Source organism: Aulonocara sp. 'chitande type north' Nkhata Bay, linkage group LG7 (assembly GCF_057382095.1).
Source record: "Aulonocara sp. 'chitande type north' Nkhata Bay isolate Kocher_YH1m ecotype deep benthic linkage group LG7, A_spYH_male_GT1.1, whole genome shotgun sequence".
NCBI classification, from domain to species: domain Eukaryota; kingdom Metazoa; phylum Chordata; class Actinopteri; order Cichliformes; family Cichlidae; genus Aulonocara; species Aulonocara sp. 'chitande type north' Nkhata Bay.
The window spans coordinates 16,133,332-16,139,331 of record NC_141350.1 but is presented as its reverse complement, the minus strand read 5'-3'; positions in this window follow the sequence as shown (position 1 = coordinate 16,139,331).

Below are 6,000 nucleotides of genomic sequence, written 5' to 3'. Positions count from 1 at the left end.
GTCACCGGGCCCTCTGACCACCACCAGTAGCCAACGGGTGAAGTGTCTTGCCCAAGGACACAGCGACTGAGACTGTCCAAGCCGGGGCTCGAACCGGCAACCTTCCGATTACAAGGCGAACTCCGAACTCTTCAGCCACAATCGGCCGTGGTGGAGTCCAACCCGGACAGTCTATAACAGGGCTAGTCAGGGGCTGTGAAACAAAGAGACAGACAAACATTGACTAATTAACCCAACAAGCATATCTTTGGACTGGGGGAGGAAGAGTTCCTCCAACCCCAACCTAAAAGCCATGCAGTCATAGTCACATGCACACTTGACTCCACCAGAACTCCACTGCTTGCTGCTGATACTTACATATCCATGTCTCCCTTGTAGAGAAAGTACAAAAGAGGATGTCCTTAACATGACAGCTGCCACGAGCCAAGTAATTAGATGATCTACGGGTAAACAGTATGTCGTGCGTTTTACACCAGTGCTTCAATTGCAGCATTGTTGAAAAAATTCAGCGATGCAATGGAGCATTAAGACTTTCTTTAACTAATAGGGCAGTGTATCTACCAACCCTTGTTTGTTCCTTTCAAGTCTGAGCAAACTAAGAAGTATATTCAGATTTAACAAGGTTTAGTCCTAAACTATTCAGGACTTTATATTTTCTGCAAAACAAAAATAATTAGTAGATGCCAATTTTTGTGATAGATGTTTATGATTGCTTTTACCCTTTAATAATTACCACCTGGTCCCTATAATTATACTGATATTGAACACGGTAGCTTGTGAATCTGACAGCAGTTTCTTTTTTTTCTGGATCTGAGCGAGGCAATAATCACTAAAAGCACAGATGGGAGGTGTGGAGTACAAATTAATAGCTTTGCTTAAAAGGTTACTCTGCGTCTACATGTTATGTCTAAATAATTATTCCTAATACTACTACTAATAAAAATTAAAATGAAAAAAGAACACAACGCTATTTATAAGTGCAGTGCATTTGTCGAGATAGCTTTTTATCTCCAAATTTCCTTAACTCTGACTCATCAACAATGAGAGGTATCCCTAAACCTTAAAATAAAACTAAAGAATCTTTCTTTTTTTTGTTATTATTTATTTATTTATTTATTATTACTATTTTTATATGCACATATATGTCATTTACACACATGTTGTATATATGACATTTTTGTGAGTAAAAACTGGATTCAAAACATATTAATACAGCCATACTTGAGCTAACTTTAACATCTAATCAGACACAAGTTCCTTTTAATTTATATGTATCTTTAGTACTGTATGCCCTCACAAAGCCCTGCATTAACTGAGTTTCTGGGCTCTTGGAGGCAAAGTAACAAAACATGGCTTAACTCAGTTTGGTTTAAAGCTGATGAATTTTTAAAAAGTGTTTTCAGTTGGGTTTTTAATGACGTGTGATTTCAGTGAGATCCTCGTGTGAAGCAGCAGACAGTTCAACAACTTAGAAGTAGCTACTTGTCAGTGGTTTTATCTGGACCTCGTGACAGCCGGGAGCATCTGGTCAGCAGACCTCACTGATTTCATGAGAATGTGCGAAGTAACAAGATCACAGAGTTTAGGAGGTGCTTACTAATTTAATGGGTGAAAAAAACCCCGAATCAATTCAAAATCTTAAGCTTGCTTGGAGCCAAAAAGTGAGCATAGACTAATTGTAATAATAAGCTTTAAACAATAAACTACACAATCTAGACAGTTTTTCAGTTAACTGTATATCTTTGGAGATTCTGCAGATTTCATTTGAAGACTATACGGCTCTACAATATTGAACTTTAATTATAAATGCATTGTTGTGGCAGTGGAAAGCCTGTGCTGTTGACCTTGCACGACCATTAGGAGCTGCCCACGCACAATAAGTTCTGTGGGTGGAAGGAGAGGAATCAATAAAGAGGAATACAGTGTTTATATTGCTTTCTCCTCCAATGACATTATAGGTTTCTGTGACATTTTTCCTTTTGCAGCTACTTGGTTTAACAAGCATCGCAACTTGTCTGGCGATGCCAGCTGTAAAGTATGAAATGTCAAGATGTCTCATGAAAAAAAATTAGATTACGTCTCTCTGCCCTGGGGTTTTTATCTATCATTAGAATTAGGCCCAAAATAGAGGTCCATCCAGTATGGTACATTTTGTTTTGCAGAGTGGATTTAGAGTACCCGCCCACCCTGCAGTTCCAGTGCATGTACAAACAGGGTCACAAGAGAAGCCTGTGATTTGTGTTTTGGGAGCTCAACGAAAATCACGCACGCAAGTTCTGGTGCTTTGAACATGTCTGAGCAATTTCTCTTCTGTTGACATCATATCTGATGACATCTGGAGTGTGATGAGGAAGAAATCCTTCATTTGTGTGCTCAGATTTCTGTTCGGGGTATTGAACAGGTGTTTTTTTTTCCAAGGAGCCGGCCTGTTCTCCTTATTGGCCACACTGTGCACACAAACGCGCAAGTCTCTGATGGTTTCCCTCAGGCCTGCTGAATCTCACATAGAGCAGACAGTAATGAGAAAAAGGATAACTGTGTTCCATCAACAGCTGAGCCCTGCAGCTCCTGTCAGCATTAAATGCACATATATAGCCTCTGGCCATGCAGTTGCTAAGGAAGTGCTGGTATCCAAGCAGAAGTTGGCAGGGAAACATCCCCAAAGTTGATTCAAGAGATTGGATGCCGCTGGAGATGATTTCAAGCTACATCCATATTTCATTTATGTATACGAGTTCTCTGAAGCCAAAGGAGGAAAATTACCTGGACATCTGTAGGAAGGCTGCAATGTAAAGTGTATCAGATCCAAAAGAAACTCTGTGAACGTCATTATTGGCTCACAGGACATTAAAACAACAACCAGAGTGGTTGGATATGACAGTTGTTAGACTTATGGCCCCGTATTCAAATGTTATAAACACGTGTTCACATCAAACTTGGTCAACGAAGTCCCAAACTGGCCGAAGAGAGAGAAGACGCAAAGCAAAACAAACAGTGACCACCGTGATGTTGTTTCCACACCTGACTGCTGCTCTCCACTCAAAACCAGACAAGCAGGCTATGGCTGACAAGCCACCAAAGTACACTGTAAAACATCAGAGAGCAATTTAAAGCAGTTCTTCATTGTAAATGTATCACAGCAGATCCACAGATCTTCTACAGCAAGTGATTGTATCCCAGACGTTAAATTACTATTTAATCAAGGAATTGAGAGGCGCAGTAGAAGCAGAACAGTGACTCATGGGTGCAAAATGCTGCTACGGTAAGAGGGTCATGCATTTTCTCAAAAACCTGATGCCTATCATGGCCCAATATGTGACATAAAAGCAGCAAAGACATTCAAATTCACACTCACAGACTTTCTGTTAAGTCCATGAGGACCAAGGGCTTTCAAATTGTCAAGTGCATGAGGGCTCTCTGGCAGGTATCTTGTATCCCTTTGCACTTTCCGTGGAGTGAATTTGGATGTTTTGAGAAAGGGAAAAGGAAAATGAAAGCTGAAAGAGCATTATTACAAATCAGAATCCAGCACAATAATAGTTTTTATTTTGTTTATCTTTTTTTAATTATGGTGATATTAGGTGTAATTAGGTGTAAAGGTGTAATCGGAATTAAAATTGGAGCAATTTTACAGTATAATTGTTTATAGAACTGCCAAAGATTAAAATTTCTGCTGTCTCTGCCCCAATATGTAGGTTTTAAGAAGCTTTCCCCCCACATTACATTATTACAACTTTATTAACAGCTTAACATTCACCTACATCTTTACTCCAATAGCAAGTGGATATAATTCCCACCAGATATTAGCTGAACTGTTGTATAGCGCTACTGTGCACGCGCATCAGTGCAACAGTTTGATTGGCTCATTTCTCTTTCGGATGATTGGCTCTTTGAGGGCAGGGGTAGCATATCTTTGGAGACTTCTTACAGGATCCTTTTAGTCTCTTACTTGTAATGTCTCTACTTTAATGTTGGTTCAAATGAACTCATTTGAATATGAGCGATGGTGCTGACTGTCTTATGCACAAAGTGAATGTGTTTGGGGTGGAAAAACCTTTCTATGTCCCACGGTTCCATTTTCCAAGACTCTCAGACCAGAAAATGTGTCTGGCTCAACCAGTAACCACAGAGCTCCATACTTCTGCAAAGCATCATGGGGCTCTGACTGGCTTCAGCAGCTTCCTTGTAAACCTGTTTGAATTAAGTATGTCAAAACATACGCAGACTGTGTGGCACACGCACAGGACTACAGAGTAGAAAGTGCATGTTGTATCTGAGATAGAACAAACAGCCCATGTCAAACGAAGAAGGAGAGAAATTCAGTGTGACAGACAAATGGATCTTTCCCTGCCAGTGAATCAGATTTCTGGAGGAGGGGATGCAGCGGTGGCTTGCCTGGCCTACTTTCCTCCATTCATCAGCCAGTTCATCCTCCTGGGAAGACTGGAGGTACGGTATATGAAGGGAGTTCAGCCACGCTTGGCCTGCCACCACAACAGCAAAGAAATGGCTGCACTCATCAAGCAAGAGGGGATGGGTGGAGAGTCAGCATGCAAAGGTAAAAAATGGACCGCTCGCTCCTCTTTTCCATCTTTACACTCTCCATTTGCACTCACCCCGTGGCCCTATAAGCCTCGTGTGTGGCTTCTTTCTTTCCCCTTTCCGCTTGGTTAAGTTCAGGCCCTCCAGATGTTTCTGCTGTGTGCATTCCTGAATGAAGAGGTGTATAAAGTATCTGGTTAGACTGGCATATAACTCTACAGTATTCCCCCTCACACTCCCTCATATCCTCGGGCTCCTGTCACAGACTGAGATACAGCAGGTAGACATCCATAATTATTAAGGTGGAGGAAGGCATCGCGCTAGATTGCCTACAGGTGTTTTTTAATGCTAAGGAATGCACACGCAGAGGGAGAAACACAATCCAGAGCAGTCTCAATACAGTGAGCCTTAAAGATACTTTCAAAGCTTTCTAATTCCAGATTTAGCCTGCTAATGCTCTGATTTCCTTATTTATTCCTCTTCCCACGGATTTGTCCAATTACTCCTCTAAACAGCGCTGGGGGCTTGTTGCTAGGTTACCACCAGGTAACACACACACACGCAGTCACCACAGAGTTGCTAAGATGAAGGTGTTTCCAAATAAAGATGATTCCTTAGCTTCTGGCTTAAGAGTTAAACAGACACGTCTACTGTCACCTTCCTCTAACCCTTCTCCATCAGCTTGGTGAACGTGACAGATGCAGACAGGCTCACTAAGCCAGATGGAGCCGCATGAATTCACACATGATTTCATGTGAAAGCACACTGATTTTAAATGGTGTCGCAGACAAAGTCATAGAGGGGAAATTTGTTTGCCACTCTCTTCACAAGTACTGCTTCAGCTTAAATCCCATATATTTCACATATATATATCATCATTTTTTCTCCAAAAGTTTCCTCTCTGGGCAAATGCATGCCTAAATTCAATCTGGAAAACCAAATTATGACTCAAACAATACAATGGAAAATTAAAGACAGCAAGCTCATTCAGTGCAGTGGCATTGCAACTTGAATGTGTGTTATACAGCCCTGATCCAAAGGATGAGTCTACTCTCTGCCTCACAGCTTGAGTCCCGTCCTGGAGACTTAGAGGGGGCAGAAAAGCTGGGACACATGCCACGTCCCCCCTGGGCATTGGCTGATGCCCCCTGACAGATTGAGGCTGCAAAGATGTGTTCACATTTGTGTACTGTGTGCGCTTAAGGGTCTTACATTAATCAGAATTGACAAACTGCGCAGTTTGGGACAAGTAAAGGTCTGTTTGTTCAAGTAAATAACATGTAAAAAAATTGATCTGTCATAAAAGTCTATGGCTGGACTGCTCTGTTTACAGTAATGTGCAAGAGTCACCCTTGATTTCATTATATTTTGCAAGGGAAATGAAAAATAGGTGAGGTGATTTACTGAAACGTGTGCTATCTAGGTATGCTTTTACTGCATTGGCAGTGTGTTTGGCAT